A 24368-nucleotide genomic window follows, 5' to 3' on the forward strand; every position below is an offset into this window, starting at 1 on the left:
TGTCATCGCCGTTTGGCTCTCTTCCCCATCAGAGATCAAGGTTAAAATAAATACTCCTGAAAAAGGCGAGTACGGGGCCACTTCCTTTGACCGTAGAAGTGTCCTCTCAGCCTGATAGAACTTTGTTTCCCTTTCTGTCTTCCTGGAAACACCTATTTTCTTTCACCTCTAGGACTTGGCAGCGTTTCCCCTCAGCTTCCCTGGGAAGAAAATTTACCTTAGCGACTAAGCAACTAATTAACTCGATGAACTTTTCCCCTCCTCCTTTATCAATATTCAATTAATCTGAAATCACTTCTCGGCCATGCTCTGTAGTTTTATAACTTTCTGAGCAAAGAGTTGAAATGGGTGAAGGGCTACGGAGGAGGTGGGCGAGGACTGCGTCGGAGGCGAGAACATGGACCGATGGAGACCCAGGACGGGAAGACCCATCTGCATCCCCCTGCCTCCCCCCGTTAGCATATTTTAAGACCCCCCATGTGTGATTTAGATGCAACTGTTGGGAATGGAAGGGACGGGGACAGAACTCCGAGGCGACCGGGATTAAGTTTCTACTATTCAGCAGAATGAGGCTGAGAAGCAGAAATAGGCCGATGGAAGGAAAAGGCTTACTTTTTTTTTTTTTTTTTTTCCCAGTTTGAGTTTATGGACAGAGATTCATATTACGGTTGTCAAAAACAATGGAGGATAATGAAACAATACCCACCAAAACGGTCAATTTTTTACTTTGATGATCAAGACGTGGAATGTGGTCTTTCCCTAAAAGAATGGAAGGAGAAATGAGCTGGATAGTAGCCCTTCTCCCTGTCCAGTCCCTGCAAGCTGGTTTGGAAATCCAGATCTTTCCTCAGTTCCTCCAACTGGATAAACAAGTTGTCCCACTGGGAATTTCCAAGGCTACATCCAGGGCTAGGTTTGCTTTTTCAACCTCCTTATCAATCACCCTTGCACCCTAGACAGTGGTTCTGTCCTGCACGTGGCACGTATTTCTTAACTATGACCATCCTTTCTGGGAACAAATGGGGGTTAGAAAAAATAAATTCTATGCTGCCAAATTAATCATTTAGGCGAAATGAGTGAATTAATATGTCAAAACCCGAATCATCTCAGTGACCCTTGGGTGCTGACTGCCTTTGTGCTCTGAATATTTTGATGATCTTATTAGAAATGCCTAAGGAAGTAGATATTACTGTCCCCATTTTACAAATGGGGGATTGAGGTCACGAAATGTTGGTTAAGGCCACACACCAAGTCGTCAAAGACTTGGGAGTTAGATCCAGATGGTTTAACGCCCAAGACGTTCACTCAGGCCTAACTATGCTGTCCGCGTGAGCAGGGAAGAGAAATGGTTGTCCTACTTAAGCACATACCTTCAAATGCCATGTCCAGGGATGCTCCGGCCTTGACCAGTTATCAAATAAAGCTGATGCTTCCAGAGGTGCCAGTTAAGTGTATATATAAGGGGCTGATCCTACATACTGTCCCGAGCGGTGAGATCTCTCTCTCTCTGTTCACTATGTACACGTGTTTATGAGCAGCTGACCTCGGGGCGGAGGGCTGCCGTATTTAGCAAACACAATGATAAGATGCCCACTGAAATGGAAATTTCAGATACATGATGGAAAACGTTTGGAGTAAGTAAGTTCTATGCAGTATTGGGGACATACTTGTAGTAAAAAAATTATTTGAAATGCAAATTTTATTGGACACCTTGCATTTTATCTGGCAACATATTGAGATTTTCTCTCTCTCTCTCCCTTTTATACACACAGACAGCTACCAGCTCACATATGGTGATGAGAGCAGTGTCCAGGAGGACATTCCGTGTGTGCACGTGCGTGCATAGTTCAAGGGTGAGAATGTCGGAACTGGAAAGACTCAAGGAGATTGAGGACACTGAGGGTCTTATAGACAAGACAATCACTTTCTCGAGGTCCCACAGCCAGACTGGGGGTGGAGCTGGCACGGGAGCTGACTCTGAGCCAGGACTTTTCCTACCCTGGTGGCTCTGCACTGTGAGGTCGAGTTTCTGCCTCCCTGCTTACTTCCACAATATGTTGAGAAGGGGTGCTTCTCCCTTCTCTGGTGGGGAAGGTGATGGTGGTGGTGATCATGACAATAGTTGACTTTTTTTTTTTCAGTCCTAGGCATTTTATCATAGTATTTCATCTGTTCATTAGTCTAACCAACAAGGTAGCTATACCTTGTTGCTAAGGTTAACCCACTGGCTTTTCATGCTGCGAACTCTGTTTTACTCTCCCTAAAAATACGCCAAGAACAACAGGACACTTTTTAAAAGAAGTTGCAGGAATTTGCAAAGAGGGAGTTGGGGGGAGTACATATCTGTGCTTCTGAAAGCTGACCACTCTTTCTTTGCTTCTTGTTTCCAAGGGGTGGGAAGGTACTGCAATTGGGGAGGCAACCTATCTGGTAACTGGTCCAATATACATAACCCTCAGAGACTTCCCAAGTCTCCTCCTTCCTTCTCTATAAATCCCAGCATGTTTTGCAACTGCATTTATTTTACTGCTTTGAGGAGGTGGGAATATCTGGGAGTGTGTTTCCTTTAAGGAAGGATGAAGTAAGAATATAATGCAAACACTCAACCCTACATTTGGAAATAGTTATATTTGATGTGATTAATTTGGAAAGAGCTTGCAATTCGTTGGCATATATGGAAGCATAAAAATCACTACCATCTACTGAGCACTAACGATGGGGTAGACATGGTGTAAGGCACGCTATTGTATCTCTAGTTCCCCCAACAAACATGGAGATAGGCATTATTGATTGAATTTCTCAAAAGAAGAAATATGAATCTTTGAGAGGTGAAGGCATTTCCCAAAGGTCACATAGGAAGTGAAAATGTTGAGGATGGGACTCAGGATAATCCAACTTGAAAATCCATGTACTTTTCATATATTCATGTTAAACATTTTTTGGTTGGGGAATACTTACCATTATTTCCTCTTGGAGTTTCACATACCTACTAGCATATGAAAGACTCCAAATTCCAGTAAAAAATAAGTCTATTTGACTTTTTTTTTTTTAGCTCAGAGTTTGCATATAGAATGTACATCCATTAATACTCTAAGAAGTCCGTGTTTAGAGTCACTTTACCCATCCAGTGGTACATTTAAGATCATGAAGGTTTTAATACAATGCCATCCATTTGAGGCTCAGTTAATGACCTTAAGAGGAATTCTTTACAACATGGAAGAGAAAACTAAGAGGTAGGAAAAATATAGTAATTTGAAATACTTGAAATGCTGTCATGTGAGAGATTAGATTGTTTTAAAGGTCGAAGAAATAAAACTAAAACCAATGCATAGAAGACACAGGAAGACACATTTTGCTTCTACTTAGGTTCTAACAGTCAGAACTGCCAAAAAATAGACTAGACCACCCATTATTGGAGGTGATGGACCATAGGTAGCTCCATGGCTACCTGTGAAAATGGCATTCTGGCATCAACTGAGTGCTTCAATTAGATGACCTTTAAGGGTTTTGACAATTAGGGTTCTATTTTTATTTAAACTGGCTAATTCTATCCAAAATGTATCAACTTAATGATGAGCAGTTGGTCCACCAGTTTATATTTGTATAGAAAATAGCCAATTGTACAGCAAACAACAAATTATATGCCTGATTTTTTGAAAACTCTGTAATTGTTTTTGGCAGCACACACTGCAGGATATTGATGCGGATGTCTACATTTTCTTCCAGAGACAGACATTCATCCTTCGTGTGTGTTTCACTTTACAGGGTTGGTTACTGACTTAATCAGGGCCTTGGAATTGGTTTCAGGACCAGTGTGGATGGTGTAGAATGGGAATGACTGTCTGTGGTGTTGGTGTGTCAAGGTTGATGTCTTTCCTCTTAGTGATAAATTTGAGAAGATTGGTCTAGGGTAGCACATGAAGCTTTAAATCTCTTTGTTTTATTACTTAAGTAAACCCACATGAAATATATTTATAGTGTTTATAACTAAATATGCTAACCAAACTCTCAGAGAAGAAATTGCGAAAACATTAAAACTCTCTAGTCCCTAGCAAAGAACGTAAACGCCCACCATGACCTCAAATGCTACAGTGCCTTCAGGGCGCAGAGTATTTGTCTGTTTTTGATGCAATTTATGGAATACGATAATATGGTGATGTGCTTGATTCCATTAGACAAGCTACAAACAATTTCCAAGTCAGGAAAGATGACTCTCTCATACGCATGCATTATAAAACCATGATAATCACCCAAGCTACAAAACTAAGTGTATTTTTTTCTGCTAATGTGTGTTTGCTGCATTTTGTGTTTTGATGTCTGCTGATTTGCCCACAGACAAGCAGGAGCAGGCACTAAAGTAAAAAAAAAAAAAAAAAAAAAAAAAAAACATATTATGAAAAGGCTTATGTAATCTCAGTGCCAGGTTTTCAACATTGAGCCCCCTGCTATAGGGAAATTCAATTCCCTATTGAATATCTGAGGGTCCCTGGAGAGTGCTTTCATGTCCTGATCACCCCATACCACTGGTTCCCACTCCCTCCTACCAGCCTCTGAACTGCTGCTCCAGACCCCATTCTAGAGGGTCTTCTTGCTCGCCTGTGCCTGCTCGTAGGCGGGCGTTTCCTGGACCCAGCCCACCCTCCTGGATCAGAGCCTGCATTTCAGCTAGCCACCCAGGGATTTACACCCACATTAAGGTTTAGGAAGCTCTGTTTCAGGTTACCTCTTAATACCTCATGAAGATGTTCTTTCCTGTCCTTCTTTGCCCAAGCGTGGATGGACCGAGGGCTTTCTTGCCCTTGTTATGGTTAATGTATTGGACTAAAGGCTTCCAGGGACCAAGGAGGATACACAGCGCAGGAAAACCGAAGGGTGGATCTAAGACACCCCTGCTCCCCAAGCTGTCATAGCATTTTCTGGGATCCTGTAGTGGCCATATCCCTTCATGAGCCTTAGGCCAACACTCAGTTCTTAGGGGTGATTGGTAGCTCAGGCCAGTGTCACCTCCTTCATGTATTTTCCCCTTTATTTTATTTTATTTTATTTTATTTTATTTTATTTTATTTATTTTATTTTATTTTATTATTTTTATTATCCCCTTTAGACATCAGGGCTCTAAGTCAGAGTCAACCCCAAATTAACAACACAACCATCTTTATCCCCTGTCCTTTCTACTGGATTTTGCCCTCCTGGTTCAACTTCTCTCCCTGGGTCTCAGCTACCTTCTCATTAGCATAGCCAAAAATCTCATTAAGGCAATTTCCCAAGCAAAATAGCAGACTTCCTCCAAGGATGAATTGTCTACCACCTCTGGGAGATGCCAACAGGTAGAGGAAGACTTAAAAGGAAATATATTTATGTGTGTATGTGTGTGTGTGTGTGTGTTCTCCTACCTTTTAAATTTGAAAAAGCTGTTGAATATTTTTTTTGACAAATTAAGAAAAGAATGCTATTATTTGGATACCAGTTTTATGGGCAGTTTTGCTTCAAAATGATCACTGTATTCTTTTGATTGTGTGCCTAGTTCCCTTTAAGTTTAGGCCTTCTCACTGGTACTCCAGGGGATGGCGCTAAATTTATCTCAGAATTTCTTAAGAGGTAGACATCATCTGCAGAAATGTTCAGCCTTTTGTGTATTTTCATGTCTTTTAGAGTTTTTTTTTAAACATTTATTTATTTATTTTGAGAAAGAGAGAGAACCCGAGGGGGGGCAGCGGTTGGTGAGTGGGGAGGGAATGAAGGAGAGAGAGAGAGAATCTCAAGCCGACTCCCTGCTCAGTGTGAAGCCCAACACCTGGCTCGATCTCAGGACCCTGAGGTCAGGACCTGACCTGAAATGAAGAGTCCAGGCTCAACCTCCTGAACCACCCAGTGCCCCTCTTTTAGAGTGTTCTTACTTTATTCAGTTTCTCTTTAGCTAGAATACTCTCATGAGAATACTGCATGTGAGATATTGGAGGCCGGGCACTGGCTTCATTCTGAATACTCTTGGGATTTTTACATCCCTTTCATTTTGTATTTAATCATCATATCATGTTTGAGAAGTGGGTGTTCTATTTTATTTAATTTATTTATTAAAAAAAATTACTTCTGTTTGAAAGTCAAACAGGGAACAGACAATGAATAAAACAGAGTCCAGGCCTGAAGGAACTTACATTCAATACATGTCCAACTGCCTCATTTTGTAGATGAGGAAAGACACTGAGGATCTGAGAGTTTAAATGTCTTGTCCACAGTCAGTTGGCTAGAAAGGTCCGAGCCAGACCTGAACCTAGTGTGACTCTGAGGGTCGTGCCCTCCTCATAAAGCAGGACTGCACCGGGCAGCCTATAGCTTCTTGGCAGATGTTTGTGTAGTGAGGCATGAAGAATTTCTTTGGAAGAAATATGTCACTAAGCGGTTTGGATTGGAAATGGAAGCCTCAGGGCCATGTTCAAAGACTAAGAGATTGTAACTATGAGATTAGGGAAGGGTTTCCACCCCACAGAGGGAAAAATAAAAAAAGAGAGAGAAAGAAGTCATGAATGGGAGGAAGAGAAGGGCCCCAGCAAGGAGGCCCGGGGCAGACTCTAGGTGAGGCCAGTGGTTTTCCGACTCCTGAAGCTACGGGCATGTCTGCTAAAGCACCCTAGGGAGGGCTTGCTGTGAGCCGAGCCAGGTGCTCGGAGTCCTGAAGTTACCCAGTCGTAAAGCCGCCTTTCTGAAAGCACGCAGGGTTGCCCAGGCAGCAAATGGCCACAGGCCCTTAGAAGGGGCCCACGCAGCTGAGAGCCTCGGAAGTGAAGCGCCGTCAGCTCCTCCGCCCTGAGGGAACCACCTCTGAGGGCAGCTGGTGTATTAAGAGCGTGTGAAGTAGTGAGGGGATGGAGGGCAGGGTCAGGTGGGGTGGGGCAAGGCCGAGGCTGTGTGCGGCCACTGCACCCAGGGCCCCGGGCGGGGGTGGCAGGAGAACACAGGCCTTGTGAATGAGCAGACGCCTTCTTACAAAGCTGCATGGGGTGTGGGGCATGTGTGCTGGCGGGGGGGGGGGGGGGGTGGGGGTCGGGTTGAGTCAGTAGTATTTATCTTCTGCTCTCGAGAGACCCCTTGCTATCATCAGAGTTCTCCTTTAAAGTACATTAACAAATGAAATGCTGTTTGTTTTCATGCCTTCGGTACTCCGGTTAAATTGAAATACTCACTGTTTTAATAATGTGCGCTAACACGGTTATGCAGCTGAACGGTTCACAGCTGATAACAAGTTGCATTAGAGGAAGGTCCCTGGTGGAGGTGGGGAAACTTTTAGGGAATTTAAACTAAGGGAATGGTGCCGGATTCTCAAAATGAAGACTGGCATATCTCTAATGGGTAGGAACTTAATAGACCATTCACTGTTAGGGTCCAGATTTACACAGAACATCTTTTTTAAGCGCTCAGCTCCATTCTGGACACTGGCACTAAACAAGATTATTAGACAAAAGAGAGGCACCAAGATAGGATGGAAGAGTCACCCGTGGTAAGGAGATTTGAAATTCTTTTAGGAATCCTGCCATTAACTTAAAGGACCAACTTGACTAGAGTCACATTGGCCATGGCTTCTTTCGTGGAGTAACAGGGAAGTAAGAAAGGCAGCGTGGGGCCTCGAAGGCTGGGTGTGGCGTGACCACTCTGGAAGGGATGCAACTGGGAACTTAGCGAAAGATGAAAGCATGATAGGCTGTAATTATCACAGGAACTCTTGAAACTCCTCATCTGGCATATTATGCACGGTACCAGCAGGTTGAATAATGTCCTGGCAAAGGACGTGTATACTTTGGATAATTGGGGCATGACTGCGAGATCCACTGGGTGTTATAATGAAGATTAGCTGTTACTCAAGTCCATTTCCTCTTCCTTTGGGGCACACAGCGAACCTAGGTTTCCCCAGCCTCTCTTGCAGTTGGATGTGCTGATGTGAATGAATTCTGAATAACGAGAGGTGGTTAGAAGTAACGTATACCCACCAGGACTCACAAGAGCCTCCCACGTGCCGTCCTCCATACTCTTTCTGCTATGATGGTGGTCTTGGAAGCCTTGTGAAGGAAGTGAAGGAACTGTGAGGTAGAAGGCATCCGTGTGTCCCTGAATCATGACTCGGAGAAGAAAAGCAGATGTCTCGCAATCAAGAACACCTACTTCGGGCATGTGTGAAAAATAAAATGTCCATTGCATTAATACAGTAAGGTTTTAGGTTTGTCTTTGCAGAGGCTACATTATCTTAATTCAGAGGTCAACAACTTAATCCAGCTCATGGCTTATTTTGCACAACCCATGAGAAGAGTTTTAAAGTTTTTTTTTTTATATTTTGAAAGAGTTGTCTAAAAAAATAAAAAGAATATACAACAGAGAACATATGTGACCCACAAAGTCTAAAATATTTATTTTCTGGCTCTTTACAAAATGTTTGCCAAACTCTGTTTTAACCAGTACAGAAATTTCAGATGACAGAGACTTTGAATTCCAGGCAGATATAAAACTCTTCTAATTATATTGCAAATAACTTTTCATATATAGATACATAAGTAAATAATAAAAAATCTGTAGACTTCACTTTCAGAAAAAAATGGAATAATGGGGATTGGATTTATTTTCTGGACTGAAACAGGCGGCCAGCCTTCGTGAGAAGATACCAGAGTGGATAGATCTCTGGAGAACAGCCCAGTCTCTCGGCTCACATGTGCCTGGGAAGAAATGACCTTCTTCTGAGCAAAGATCCATTTCAAAGAATTAGAGGAAACCGTCCCTGGAACCAACACAGGCAGGACTAGGGAGAGTTTCTATTTCCTCTAAACAGTATAGAGACACTTCATGGGACACGGGGCATCCAGAAGAGATTTGCCTTGACAGTGGGGTGAAACAGGCCCAGAGGGAGCACTGCTCCGGGCCTGCCTTGCAGATTTTTTATTATTATTTTTCTTTTTTCTTTTTCTTTCTTTTTTTTTTTTTTTTTGCCTTGCAGATTTTAAAGCAAGATCCAAAAGGATTGAACTTTCTCCGTGTAATTTAGCTGGACCCCAGGACAAAACTCAAAAATATTTATAGGAATACGAAAATAATCAGTCCTTAAAAAGGTGTAAAAATTACAACGTCAGGCATCTAATAAACAATTACCATGCCAATAACAAGTGAGAACTTAATACACACTGCGTCAAAGATGATGCAGGGATGGTTCTGAGTCACTAGTCGCCAGGAAAATGCAAATTAAAACCACAACGAGGCACCGCTATATACCTATGAAGATGTCTAGATTTAAAAATATTGGCTATACTAACATTTGGCAAAGATATGGAGCAACTAGGACTCTCCTGTACTGTTATGTGTAAAATAGTATGAAATATTGAATGTAAAATAGTACAACCATTTTTGGAAACTGTTGGCTGGTTTATTATAACACTCACCAGATGACCCAGGCCTAAACCCTGGGTATTTACCCAACAGAAATAATAACGTATACAAAGATTTATACACAAATATACGTGGCAGCTTTATTTGTAATAACCCCAAACTGAGAAGAACCCAAATGCCCATCAACAGAGTAGCAGATAAACAAACTGTGGTAAATCTATATGTGTTAATTTGCTAGGGCTGCCGTAATGAATACCCCCTGGCTGGGTGGCTTAAACAAGAGGAATTTATTTTTTTCATAGTTGTGGAAGCTTAGAAATCTAAGATCCAGGTTTTGACAGGCTTGGTTTCTTCTCGGCTTCTATGCAGCTGCATCTTATCTTGTCCTCGTGTGGCGTCTCCCCTGTGTGTGCACAACCCTGGCATCCTCAGTATACAAATATCCTCTTCTCATAAGGACCTTGGTAATTTGGGGTTAGGAACTATTTTAACTTCTTTGCCTTGGTAAAGCCCTATATCTGCAAATACAGTCAGATTCTGAAGTGTCGGAGGCTAGGGCTTCACCGTGTGGATTTGGTGGGGAAGGTGGGAGGCGGACACGCTTCAGTCTGTCGCACTACACAATGGATCCCTACCGAGCAATGCATAGGAGTGAACTATTGATACTGCAGGATGGATGCATCTCAAAATAATTATCTTGAGTGAATAAACCATACAGGAAAGAATACGTACTGTATGATGCTTCCATTTGCCTCTAGAAACTACAAACTACAGTGACAGACAGAGATCATTGATGGAACTGAGATGCGAGGGGGATTTGGAGGAAGGTAGGGCAGGGGCCGGCAAGAGGCAAGCAGAAACTTTTGGAGATGATGGGTGGGTTCGTTTTCTTGATTGGGACCATTTCAAGGTTGTATATATATGCCAATATGTTTCACATTATGCATTTTAAATATGTGTAATTTATTGCATTTCCATTATATCTTAATACTTTTTTTTAAAGAGCTATAAACATGCTAGTCCCATGGATAACTCATGGCAGGCTTAAACCCATATCACCGTTTTATTATTCTAGTAATAATGAAGATGCCTATCAGTAAAAATGGCCTGTTCGTGGGAATCATCAATGTTTCCGTTTTTATCTGTCGTGAGCACCTGCTGCTTCATCTGTGCTCCACCACCTGCCCTTCTCTGGCAGAAGCACTTCCATTCCTTTGGTTACCGTCCCTTTCCGTGCTCTCATCACGCAGACGCACGAGGAACACCTGCTCCTCTGGACACTGGTGGGTGGCGGACGGATGGGCACTTGAAGCTAGTTGGGCCAATCAGATAACTTCCTTGGGTTTTTTCCTGCTAAAACTGGGAGGAGTTAATCCTTTCTGGAGACAGAAGCCACAGGAGGAGGAGTCTCTGATTCGCAGCATCCCAGTTTCTTTCCCCGTGGAGGAAGGCTGTGTGCAGCCAGAGAGAATGAGGCCCACGCAGAGGGAAGCGGAGATGGAGGGTGAAGAGAGGGTCGGCATTGCCTGAGGTTCTGGTTCCAGTTCCCGAGCCCTAGTGATACCCCTGACCTTTCCAGGCTTTCCCTTTTTCCACTTTTCCTTATGCGGCGTCTGCTGATAATTTCCCCTCTACTAAGTGAAGCTCCTGTCATAGTAAATACTGTCAATAGTTTACTATGTATTTAGGAAATATATTTCTAATTTCTTTCGATGCCCGAGATCTCGGCACAGCCCAGTAAACAACTGAGGTAGGTCTGACTGAAATCAACAATTTCATTTAATTTAACACGTTTATCAAATACCTACTAAGCCCAAGGCATTGTATCGGAGGCTGAAAGTCATTCTTATCCAGAGTGCATTTAAACAGCCACTCAAGATTTGAACAGCTAAGTAATTTTGAGGCTCCCCACTGTAAATAATTTCGTAGCAAAACTCCCAGGTGTACAATGCTGAAAAAAAAGTAGATAGAGCCCCAAATTGAACTCATTAGAAATATGTGACCATGGGGAAATGAAAAGCATTCAATGACAACTTTTATTTTCTTAGAATCCTCTGGATTCTAAATCAACTGTGGACTAGAAACTGGCTCTTAGACTTTATCTTTATGGTAATGTACACCATAATCAAGAGAATGATTTTTTGGTTCCAAGGAATTTTAATTTAATAAAATACTCTGGGTTCAGTCATCCGTTTCTCTCTGTTGGCGCAAACCAGTAGGACGTAAAGAAACTGAGCAAACATTATAGCTCTTCATTATGGTGTTTTTGTTTGGTTTTACTTATTTTCGTTTTTTTTTTTTTAATTTTAGTTTGGCTTTTGTGTTGCACGTTACAGCTGGTGGATTATTTTTGTCTGTAGTTTAAGGAGTAAAAACAGGTCGTTCCTGCCATTGGCGGTGGGGGTTGTGGGGGGTAGGCAGTGGTGCTTCCTAAGAGTTGAGCGCAAGTACCCTCTTACTCATCATATTGGTCAAACAGTTCTGGGGCAGACGTTTCAGGAATGGTTAGATCAGAGCCTAGAAGACTGCTAAGCACATGATAGGTAATTAATAAAAATCTCTCAATCGGTTATTACATAGTGAGGTGTATTCAGAAAATCTATACAATTCTCACATGAAGCCACTTCTGTCTCTAAGCTTATTAAGATCATGTTTAAAAATAAGGATATCCTAAAGTAGATACTTTGAAAAGTTTTAAGGTATTTTCCCCCCATTTCCCTCCCCTTCTTTCCCCCCCTCGCCTCCCACCCCAACCCCAGGCCTCTGTGTTGTTAAGATGCTGCACCTCTTCATCCGCGTCTCCCTTGAGCGAGACTCGAGCTGCACCTGGCCTGTTTTTCCCCCGACCTCACTGTAATTGCACACACCGTCCACCTTTTCACTACAGAACTATGAAGGAATGGAGGCAACAGCAAAAACTTTACGCCGCGTCTCCCTGCCCACACGTGCGTGTCGTTGACCTTTTGGTTGGTTAACAAGCAGAAGGTCAACAACACGGTCACTTCTCCTTTGCCAGCTCGTCCTGCTTTTCTTTGTCCTGTTTTTCTGTCCCTTCTTCTCTCTCTCACCGTGAGAGCGCCTTCATGCTCAGCCTGCAGTGGGGTCGTGTCTCTCCCTCCCCCATCGTGAAGTTTCAATACGGATGAACGTTGACATAGACGCCGACCGCAGTATCGCCGGCGCAGCATCGTCTCCTTCTCAACCTATAAAGCAAGACCCTCGAACTTCACCCAGCACAGTACACGGGGGTGCTGTGCGGGATTAATTACTACTTTAGAGGATAACTCAGGATCTGAAAATGGAAGGACTGGCTTGAGACAAAAGTGTGTAAGAGGGGAGACTGGACTTTGAGACTCCGGCTCACTCATCTGTGGTATGGGACGGACACCAATCTCATAGGACTGTCGTGAGGGTAAAATGAGGTAACGAGTGAGCGTCAAACAGCGAGCCTGACACCGAGTCGTCAGTGGGTGTCAGCATCCTACCTGGACGCCCGCCCTGCCCCTCCGGGCTCTGCTGTCTCTCCTCCGTGCTTGGTTAGCTCTCACCTCCCATCCCCGGCCCCCGGGAACCTTGTTTCCTTTATCCTTCCCGGCAGACCCCTCCTTCAGTGCTCTGCATGTCAGGAACAAATAGGAGCTTAACATTTCAACAGGTAGAGGGCAATTCTGTAGCAGGAATTTCCGATGTGTACCGTGGGGTGGATGAGATAAAACCCCGTGGGTGGGCATTCGTTGGCCATCCTCACCGTGGGCGCCCGCCGTGATGGCCAGTGATGCCAGGGTTGATGTCCAGGACGCTCAACAACTGGATCTTCCTCATCAGAGGGGGCTGATGGCAAACTGGTTTGGCCACAGGGTGTGTTCTAGACGCATCCTGACCTTGGTTCATCCTTTACAGGCTCTTGGGCTCTGTGCTGTTACCTGGACCCACACTTCCTATGGGAGCAGCTGTGGCGGCGGGGGGGGGGGCGGCGCAGAAAGAATCCAGGCCGTGGGAGCACTGGCTCCCGTTCACATCCTGGCCCTGCCAATGCCTCGCTGGGTAATATCGGCCTGTGCTCTGGCCTCCAAAGGGGAATTATCATGCCTACGGCACAGGGGTTGTTTGTGGTGAGGCTCAGAAGAGTCTGTCTACATGCAAGTGTTTTATAAGGAGGGAAATCGGTTGTTAGGATTCAGGAATTCCGGTTCCTCCATCCTTGGCAGAGCTACACCGGCCATGCCCACCAACTGTGGACCAGGGAAGATTCCAGATTGGGCATACCTGATAGTAGACATAGCAGTCGTGTTAGGGACACGTGCATTTCTGGGTGTTGGAGGACCTTTCCACCTACGGGATCAGGGTGTGCCCTGAATCCTTGCCGAATCCCTTCCTGACCCATCCAGTCTGTGCTTTCAGGGGCCCAGGCTTTTTTTTATTAGGCGATTTCTTGGGGTGTTGGAGTCTTCTTCGCTCAGGCTCGTGTCAACCCGGGTGGGCTCCCAGAGCAGTGCCTGGAGTGCTCGTGGCTGGCGGGGGAGCGAGGCAGGAGCAGGTGCCTCCCGTGGGCACAGCGATCGGCTGCTTTCCCGCTGGCCCAAGTCCTGCGGTGCTTGAGGTTTCTGTTTCTGGAAGCGGTTGGCCACATGACTGGGTCGTCGGGTCGCAAATTCCCGGTGCCTCTTGTAATGCAGGTCAGATGCCGTCCTGGGAGTGGGTGGGAATGCGGAGGGGCCGGGCTGGGGTGCTGTGGCTCGGGGGCCGGGGGGACCTGGGCCGCCTCGCATCCCGCGCTGGGTACCTGCGCTCGGGCGAGCACCTGCCGCGCTCTTCCTTGACCTTGGCTCGCCTCTTACGTACGTCCACAGGGCGCTTGAAGTTGCTCAAGTGTGGTCAGTACCTTGTATTTCATGGAACGCGCCTTTTAGAAACAGACTATTCGAGTGGGCAGAGAGCCCAGAGGATAAAGGATCCAACCCAGTCTTCAGAGAGGAGGGGATACGCTCGGGGAAGACCTTCCTGACTTGCTCGGGGCCCGCGAGCTGCTCAGTGACCGTAAGGTCTGCAGGCTTCAGTGTCCTAATCCCGTTTCTCAGCATCCCCTTTCCAGGCGCTTCTGGTTGGTGGGGCTTGTCCCTGGGACCTGATGCTCTCACTGGGCCTCACCCCTCTGTGCATTCCCTGGGGGCCCTGCTGGGGCGACACACACCCCGAGACATCACAGGGCTCCATTAGGGCCAGGCGAACACACAGAAGCACAGAGCAGCCCCGGGAGGGAGGATGGCCAGAGGCGGAGGGGTCGGCCTGTAGGCTGGTGCAGGGGCGAGCTCACACCACACTGCTGCCGATTCTGGGGCCGGGTCAATATGAACAGGGTGCTTTAGTATCTGGAGTCTCCCTCGGGTGCCACACGGTGTCCACGGCGGGCCCCTCCCCTTGGCGTCCTCTGTCCAGGTGCCTGGGTCGCAGGTTGTGAGCGGCAAGTCGCCTCCCCCTGGCCTGGCAGGTTCTGGCTGTCCTGCGGTCGTCCTCGGCTGCGGGTCCCCATTGCTAACGGGGTGATGCCAACTGGGGAACCAACACTGCAGGTTGCGGCCTCAGCTGTGGGTCCCCGTCTGCTAACGGGGGGATGCTAACTGGGGAACCCACACTGCAAGCTGCAGCCTCGGTTGCGTGTCCCATCCACTATTGAGGTGATGCTAACTGGGGAACTGATACCAGCAGGCTGTGGCCTGGGCTGCAGGTCCCCATCTGCTATCGGGGTGATGCTAACTGGGGAACCCACACTGCAGGCTGCAGCCTCGGCTGCGGGTCCTGTCTGCTAACAGGGTGATGCTAACTGGGGAACTGACACCAACAGGCTGCGGCCCATCGGCTGCGGGTCCTGTCTGCTAACGGGGTGATGCTAACCAGGGAACTGAGAAATGCGGGAAGCAGGCTCCAGCAGGCACCGCATCACATCCAGGCCCCACATGCTTCCCCACGCGGTGAGAGATGCTGAGAGCCCGGGACCTGCTGGCGTCCGGCTCCCCGAGGGCTGTCCCGGCAGGTGCCTGCATGGACGCTGCACCTGGCTGCCGCGGGGCGGGGCTGCTGGCTGCTGACGAGAGCCCCGCGGCTGAAGGCAGGAGCACCCTGAGGCCTCCCGGGGAATGACCTGTGCCCTTGGCCACGGTCCCTGTGGCTGCCAGGTCCCCCAGGGCTTCCGCTGTGAGCGTGGCTCCGAGGACAGGGATGTCTGGGGGACACTGGCGGGAGGGAGGAGGCTGGCGTTTGGAATCAGATAAAACTGGATTTCGAACTTGGCTCTGGCCTGCGTTAGCTTTGTGACCTTAGGCAAGTGCTTGTGAGGTCAACTGAGAGGCAGCACAGCAACACCCTCCGCAGCCGCAGGGCCTGGGCCTGAAGCCTGCGCTCTGCAGCTGCTCAGTCCCGTGACCTGAGGCCGACCGTTGCTCTTCCTTTGCCCCCATGGCTAACCTGCGGAACAGGGGTGACGACTATTGTGCTTATTTTTTGTGATGACCGAACGACTGCAGTAATTTCCTTGGGAAGAAGGCTCCCGGCTCATTGCAAAGACTATGTAAGCTCTTGCTGTTAATTCTGAACGTGGATCCTATTTTCCCATTTTTGTTAGATTTACGTAACCTGATGTAGATAAATTACCTGCTAGGCTGCTGCTCAATGAACGGTATCTTCATCTTTGTCATGGGCGGGCTTGTCAAGATGTTTACGAACGCTGTCTACACGAGGGCCCGTTATCGGGTCATAAATGGGATCCGTGGGTCCTCAGGAGGCTCTAGGGAGAGAGGTGGTCAGGCCGGTGTCTTCCTCAAGCCTGTTTCTCAGTGAGGGCCCCATCCCCGGAGGCCAGCGGCGTAAAGGGAGCGGAGCTCCTCCGTGGTCCCAACCACAGCACGAATGAGCAACAGTTGCAGAGGCCCGGACAGTTGCTATTAGTTCAAGTCAGCTCAGATCCTGGTGAAAAAAATCAACGGGTTTTTAAAACCCGGCTCACTTGAAAACTGCTAACACGCCCGAGAACAGCTCCGGAAATCCCATCTGTTTCGTATTTACAGAACGCTCCGTTCCTTCGGTCTGGGCACAACTGACTCATTTTCATTGTGTTCCTGTGGCAGAGCGTCTTGTCATTACCAAAGAAACCAGACAGCAGGTTTCGTGTGCGTGAGGAGTGTGCGTGCCCACTCTTTGTAGTTGGTATAAGGCTGTCTGAGGATCTGATGACTTGCGATTCACGTGGCAAAGAGATTATGTAATTCAGCAAATTTACAAATATAATCCTTTGATGCAAAGCAATGATGTGTGGACCACACCGACTCTTCCCTTCCTCTCGCTCACATCTATCCCGTGGACCTGTAGGGCGTGCGTGAGCGAGGCCTAGCTGGACCCCCTGGCTCCTTCTTAGTTTTACCATTTTGTAGCCACGTGATCTTGGGCGCGTTAATTAATTAATTAATTAATTCCTCCGCCCCCCCAGTTTTCCGATCCATAGAAAGGTAGAGTATGGGAACGTTATCAGTATTCCTCAGGGTTGTCAAGGCTATCCCTGTTGTCGCAGCTCCCGGATCTCAGGACCGTAAACGTTCGTCTCTTATTCCCATCACAGTCGGAGCGGCATGGTGAGGCTCTCCTGATGGCTCCCTTCCCAGCCGTGGATCCGGTCTAGACCTCTTCCGTTGTGGGCCTTCAGCATCCCCCGGGTTGTGCCGTCCAGTGTGGTGGCCTCCTCGGTGCCCTGGACTAACACTGAGTCATGGGAGCTACGTCTCGAGCGCTTGGGAGCCAGATGTGTCTGGTGATGACCAGACTGGACAACACAAGTATAAGACGCGTGGTCGTCACAGGAAGTTCTGTTGGACAGCCTCGCCTTAGGACCTTCTTGTTCTCTGCTGTGTCCTCTCCATGTAGCCTGCGAGGGAGAAGAAAGCCCTCCTAAAATCTTGCAGAACAGAAGGAAAAGGTTTCAGGAGTTTTTCTCCTCTTTGTCCTACTGAGCTCAGGGCCTCGTTGTCCGTAGATCAAAGGATTATATTTTCTGAATATAGAAGACACTATATGGTGTGAGCTCGGTAGGCTTGCTTTTTGAGATTTCTACAAAATTATTATAGAAAATGCTCTTTCTTGACATATCCTGCTCTCAAGCCTGTTGCCTTGATGAAAGATCCTATTTTGGACCCCGGGAGCTGAATATTCTCTCGTCTTCTCTCTTTCCTTCCCTTTCATCATGATCTTCCTGCCACCGCCATGGACGGCAGGCTCACTCCGCCGGGAGAGACAGTCATCCCCACGGAAGGCAGAAGGGAAAAGCACGTTAGCGTTCACGCGGTTACCCTGTGGACGCATCCTGCCTTCTCTGGCCTCTGGTCTTCGCAGGAGTCCTCGGCCCCCAGGTCTTTGCTTCAAAGGGTTAATGCTGGGGGAACAGGATGTAAAAACCTGACCCTGGCACACCGCGCCTGATGCTGAAACTGTGACCTATCCCAACTCAAATGGTCTCATTTAACCAATAAATGACCAGGAATCAGTCACATTGGTTTTTTGGCACTATATTTCTAATTATATGACTACTATTTCATTTGGATTATCTCATTGTTCAGGAAGTTGCAACCTGACCTCAGGAAGCCAATCTTTGTCTCTCCGACATCCTCTTATGCCTTTTCAAAGTCATGACTAGAGACTATATTAGGAATGTTCCATTTAAATCGTAATTTTTGCCTCAATGATAACATAGAAATGTTTTATTCATTTTTCTTATACGTCATTTGACTCTTCTGCCCTCGTTATTTTGTGCTAATTTGATTGCGTGTTTGGCTCAGGCTGTTGGGGGAACCCTGAGTTAGGAAGCCTGCCATCGCTATTTCGAGGGTCACCAGCTGCCTAAAGTCAGTTTACATTTGGTCGATCCCGCTTGCGGAAGAGTTGGGGGACTTGTCACTGGATCTTTTATTCTGAAGTTCTGTGTAGTTTTGTGTTACCGCGTGCTTAATTAAATTAAGTGAGCACTTGCTATGTGCAGAGCGTCACACGGTGGAGAGGCTAAAAAAATAAAAAATACGGTCCCGTCGTTGGTGGGTCTCCTCCCCAGCACTTGCCGCATCATCTAATTGTCTTGTTTATCTACTTTCTTACTTACACATTGTCCATCTCGCCTACTGCAAGTGCAGAGACTGGTCTTCTTTTTGTTGCTATAAATCCAGCTCCTGGCACGTTGCCTGGAACATAGAAAGTTCAAAATAAAGTTTGTTATCTGGAAGAGACAAAGATGCTTACGTTCTCTGGTTCTCCAACTTCTCCATCTATCAAACCCCCCTCCGCCCCATCAGACTTTCCTTGGGCCCCGTGAGCAGTCCCCTCCTGTGATGTCCCTGCATTTACTGTTGGTCCTGTCCACCCCTTGCACTATTAGTTAGCCCAGGGCGACCTCTTTATTCTCAGTTTATGATGCTCCTATTATGTATTTCCTGATTGATATATGCAACGGTATTTTGTAAAATGCAAAGCACCTTCACAAGGATTGTGATTAGAAGCTCCTGGAAGGGGCAGCACGGGTGGCCCAGCGGTTTAGTGCTGCCTTCAGCCCAGGGCGTGATCCTGGAGACCCGGGATCGAGTCCCACGTCAGGCTCCCTGCATGGAGCCTGCTTCTCCCTCTGCCTATGTCTCTGCCTCTCTCTCTCTCTCTGTGTCTCATAAATAAATAAATAAATAAATAAATAATAAAATCTTTAAAATAAATATTAAATATATTTAATATATTTTTATATTTAATTTTAATATAATAAAATAAAAAATAAAATATTATTTTTAATATTTTATTTAATAAATAAATATATTCATTTTAAATAAATTTAAGTGTTTTAAATAAATATTTTAAAATAATAAAATCTTTAAAAAAAATTTAGAAGCTCCTGGAGGTTAGTGGAGTGAGGGTATAGTATCTCCTGTGGAACTTGAGACTGTCCCCTGTATCGTGTCAATGAACTGATGCATGAGCGATGACTTTTCCTGCTTTTAAAGAAGACCAGTCATGACCCCAGCTGGAGGTTGAGCTTTTCCTCAGCTACACGTCCTTATGCAAACCCCTGCTAGCAGCTTCATCCCAGAGTTTCCCCCCTCCTGTGCCTCCTCTTGGCCTTCAAGCCAACATTCATCGTCTGTTGGGTGTCGGGCAGACTTGCTGTCTCAACAACGTGCTTGAGACGGAAGCTGGAACACTCGCGGAGGGAGTCTGCGGCGAAGTCCTCGGATGCTCCAAGGGCCGCATCACTCGGTAGGCCCTCGGCGCGGACTCAGGCCTTGGTGCTGTCAGGGTGGCTCGGTCCGGTGTGTGAACTACCGGGGGCCTTCCAGAAAAACACTCTCCTTGTCTTAAGACCATGCTGTGATGGTCTTGACATGCCGCTGACTGCCCAGGCCCGGCTAGCGGGGAGACTCGGGTAGAACTGGAGGGCACGTGCAGTGGTGCATGTGCTGGCTAGACCCAGATGGCGCTGGGCAGGGCCTCATGCCAGGAAAAGACGCTGGTCCCGGTGCCGTGGAATCGCTCTGGGTTTGCATGGCAAAGGCCTGATGGAAGAGGCCTTTGCAAGAGGGCGGGCTCTTGGCCAGGGTCTTCCCGCAGGGTCCTGGGCATATTTTCCCTGAGCGTTTGGCACCGAGAATTTTGTACCAACTTATAAAGCAAATTATAGAGCATATTTTCTGTTTATTTTTGAGCTTTTTAAAATTATTTATTATTTTTTTGCAAATGAGAACCAGAGGTGTAGGTGTTCCTTAGCAGAGGAGCAAGGTTGTCCCGAGAGCCATGCATCTGTCTCCGGCCCATGCTCAGCGCCTGTGCACATGCACTAGTGTAACCACTGGGCTTTGGGAGCTGCCAGGCATGTCCGTGGGGACGTGCTCTGCGCGGCCGTCCTGGGCTCGCCCGACCCCTTCCGAAGCCGGCAGCCCAGGGATCAGCTCCTATGAAGTGTCCATGTCTGGACTTGGCAGTGGCTTCGCCTTTTGTGTGGATGGCGTCTGGAAGGCACTGGATGTCACCAAGTGCTCTTGCCGCTTAGATGGAAACCATCCGTTCAAAGCCTTGGAGTCACTGCACAATTTGGTCGAGAAGATACAGGGCAGGACCAATGCCCCCGAATGCGGTTTGGTTTTGCCCCCGATTATCTGTCTGGCCTCATAGGGAAGAGATGTTTGGTTTCTGTGCAGACACAGAGGCTGCCCTCAGCCTCCCGCCTGCGGAGGAGGCTTGGGAGGAGAGGCCTTCCCCGGGAGACTCCGCGCGAGCATTGGCAGCGAAGCCTGGGACCACGCGTCCCCTTGGCGTGTCCTGTGGGGGACTGGCCACCTCTACCGGGGGCCACACTGAGCCCTCAGCCCACCTGCCCGAGCCGCAGCCCGATCCCAGGAGCCCGGCATCCTCGGCTTCCCCACTGCTCTGCTCTCAACTCGCCACGAACACGGTGCCCTCGGGGGGGACCACAGCCTGCTTCCCAGAGCGGGTTCTTGTGCTTATCCCCGGTTTTGCTGTGGGCTTGGCAGCGCCGTCGGGAACCCTGCTCTGGTGCCACTGCGCTGCCCGGGCCTGGAGGGCTCCCCGCGTTGGCTGGACGAGGGGTGGCTCTATCTGCCGAGCAGGCAAGGGTCTGAAATGGAAAATAAGGAAAACAGAAAAAGCAAAATATCCTCCTGAAGCGACCATGTGAAGGAGCCTTCAGAACCCGGGGTGGGGGGGTGTTTCGGGGCAACCGAGCCTCCGGGGAAACCTCCTGTCTGGCCACCGGCCCCACCTCGGGAAAGCGCTCGTCTGCCCCAGGGCCTCTCCTGACCCCGAGCCCTGGGCACGTCCTGGGGGACAGAGGCTGACGGGGGCCCCGCCGGAGACCCAGGTCACGGGATAAGCCTTCCCCTGCACGTTTCCCCAAGGACCCCTCGCCACCTCCTCCGACCGCCCCACAGCACCTGCTTTGTTGTGGCAGCTTCTGGGGCACCAGATGTCGGTGGCTGCCGCGGGGTGTGTCCCGCTCCAGTCCACCGCTGCTCCGGGGTGGCCAGGCCCACGGGGGTGGCCAGTCTGGCCGTGGCCACGGAGCAGCCTGTGCCCCGAGGGTCAGGCCTCCCGGCGGCCGCACCTGTCCCCGCACCTGGGCCACATCTTCCTGGACCCGTGCCTGCTTGGATGCCAGGCCCAAGGGGGGCCACGCAGCCTGCAGAGCCTCAGGACATCCCTGAACTCAGGGGTGGGTGACGGGGCAGCATGGGGTCCCTCCACATGCCCGTCTCGGAGCCCGGCTTCACCTTCTCACTTGGGATCCGCATCCTGGCGAGACAGCCTCGCGGCCCGAGACTGCGTGCCCTTCACCCTGCGTCATGGAAGGGCCCAGGGCTGCTCGCGGGCAGCCCCCCGCTTCTCTGCTCCATGCTCGGGAACGTGGAATAACCTGTGTCATGCGAAGTGGGATCCCGCCAAAGAATCACAGGAACAGGTGCCAGTAACCAAATGTGAGAGACTCCTCGACTGTTGGAAGCGCAGAGGGAAGAAATGCGGTGAGGCCTGAATGCAGGGGCGGAGAGCGGACCGAAAATCCCATTTCAAGGAGTGCTTGCAAAGCGGGCTGGAAACCAAACAGAAAGCTCTATTCTTTTCAGTCTCAGCAGCCGTCGTTGTCGGCGAGGCCTGTAAGTAAGCGTCCAACCGGTTTCCCCTAGGCTGACTTTTGTTTCTCTTGGAAAGTATTCTGCTGATTAAGATTGGTTTTTTTCTTTTCTTTTTTTTTTTTTAAATTTAAACCACTCCCTCTTCTGAAGGAGGAGACCTATTTTATGCATAGGAGTCAGCTCTGTGCATTTTATGTATTAGGACCGGAGGCCTTTAACGAGTCTATTTTTAATTCTTATTCATTTTTATATTTTAAAGATCTCGGTGTTGGGGGTGGGACAGAAGGAGAGGGAGGGAGGATCCTAAGCAGACTCCGGGCTGAGCAGGGAGCCCAACAAGGGGTGGGGACCACTGAGCCGCCCAGGCACCCCTCAAATGAAGATGTTTCTAAGATGCCAAGTTTAAATAAACAACACGACATCTATTAAAGGGACACCTGGGGGGCTCAGGGTGTGACCCTGGGTCCTGGGATCAAGTCCTGCCCTGGGCTCCCCACATGGAGCCTGTTTCTCCCTCTGCCTGTGTCTCTGCTTCTCTCTTTGTGTCTCTCATGAATAAATAGATAAAAATCCTAAAAAAAAAAACAAACCCATCTATTAAAGTTCAACTGCTGTCTGTAGTTGGGGGTAGGAGGAAGTAAATATATTCAATCATTGTCAGAATCTTCTAGAACAGTTGTCTCTACAATTACCTGGAGAGCTCGGGTCACTCCTGGTTTTCAAGAGACTCGATCTCAGTCCAGTTTCTTTTATTACTAATTGATGGGATGACTTCTTGATCTTAATGGTAATTTTATATTTGCTTCATCATCTGACATGGCACCATTCTTACGATAAATAGAAGCACATGACCCTCTTCCTAATTACACAAGCGATGTTGGCTCTATTGTAGGACATTTGAAAAATTTAGAGAAGTCCGGCTAAAGAATCCTACGATCCCACCTTCCAGAGATGCTCACGTCGGGGTTTGGTGTTTACGTCGCCAGGCTATGGTCGTATTTTCCTCCTCTCACCCAGTTCATTTTCGGGATATTTTAATCCACTGGCTACTGTGGCTCGAGTTCGGTGTAGCCAGTGAGCTCCAAGTGACTGAAATGTTTATGACTTACTTGCTCGGGAGACGTCTCCGTGGAGCTGAGGAAACCAGGCTCGTGTCTAGAAACCTGCAGTCATCATAATTTTGAGGAAATTCGTCAGTTTATGCTTTATCCTACCAACTTTACAGACACATCATGGACATATGAGACCGTGTAAGTTCACGGTGTATAACATGATGGTTTGGCACACGCGTGTATTGTGGAATGTTTACCGCGGCAGGGTTGGTTCACACGTCCTCCGCCTCGCGTGATTACCGTGCAGGTGCTGCCGTGATGGTAAGAACAATGAAAATCTGCTTCCACAGCGACTTTCAATTATACGGTACAGTCATACGGTATGACTAAGGAGAGTTACCATGTCCCTGGAACTTACTCCTCTTCGAACTGAAGGTTTGGACCTACTGGCCAACGTCTCCTCGTCCCGCCGCCGGTCCCTCACAACCACCTTCCTACATTTTGCTTCTATGAGTTTGGCGTTTTTAGATTCTAGATGAAAATGAGTTTACATAGCATTTGTGTTTTCCCGTCTGACTTGATTAAAAAAAAAAAAAATCACACAGCCCTCAAGTTCTAGCCATGTTGCCACAAATGCTAGAATTTCCTTCCTTATTTGGCTGAGTACTTACATATACCCGCATTTTCTTCATTCGTTCATTCGTTGGTAGATACGTAGGTTATTTCCATGTCTTGGTAATTGTGAATGATGCTCAAACAAATGTGGGAGTTCAGATGTCTCTTTGAGATCAGGACTTCATTTCTTTTGGAGAGATACTAGGCGCGCGATCGCTGGATCGTATGGTAGATCTTTTAAGCAACCTCCATACTGTTTCCAAGTCCTGTGCCCGTGGACGTTCCCTCCAGTAGTGCACAGGGGTTGGCTTTTCCCCACATTGTCACCAGCACGTCTCTTGTGTTTTTGATGACAGCCATTCTGACAGACGTGAGGCGATATCTCACTGCAGTTCTGACTTGCATTTCCATGATGATTGATGATGCGGAGTACCTTTCATGTACCTGTTGGCCGCTTGCGTGTCTGCGTTGGAAAAACGTTTAGATTCTTTGCCCATCTTATTTTTCTTTGCTTTTTTTAAAAAAAATCAGATTGTTTTTTGGTTTTGCTATTGAGGTGTAGGAGTTCCTTATGTAATTTGGATTTTAACGCTTCATTGGATATAAGAATTGCAAATATTTGCCCCCATCCTATAGATTGACTTTGCATTTTTCTTCTTCTTCTTCTTCTTCTTCTTCT

The 24368-nt window shown here is 47.7% G+C and overlaps 1 long non-coding RNA gene across 8 annotated transcripts in view; it reads left to right on the forward strand.

Moving 5' to 3' along the window:
• The window catches only part of LOC144302754 (uncharacterized), a 192720-nt gene that overhangs the window by 72911 nt on the left and 95441 nt on the right, over positions 1–24368 (forward strand). For 2 of the 8 annotated variants that reach the window (XR_013369809.1, XR_013369805.1), the window contains exon 3: positions 1773–1853. The exons of the other annotated variants lie outside the window; for them this stretch is intronic. This is a non-coding gene — a long non-coding RNA (uncharacterized LOC144302754). The remainder of the gene's footprint in view (positions 1–1772; positions 1854–24368) is intronic. 8 annotated transcript variants of the gene reach the window in all.

The sequence above is a fragment of the Canis aureus genome, chromosome 31 (genome assembly GCF_053574225.1).
Source record: "Canis aureus isolate CA01 chromosome 31, VMU_Caureus_v.1.0, whole genome shotgun sequence".
Taxonomy (NCBI): domain Eukaryota; kingdom Metazoa; phylum Chordata; class Mammalia; order Carnivora; family Canidae; genus Canis; species Canis aureus.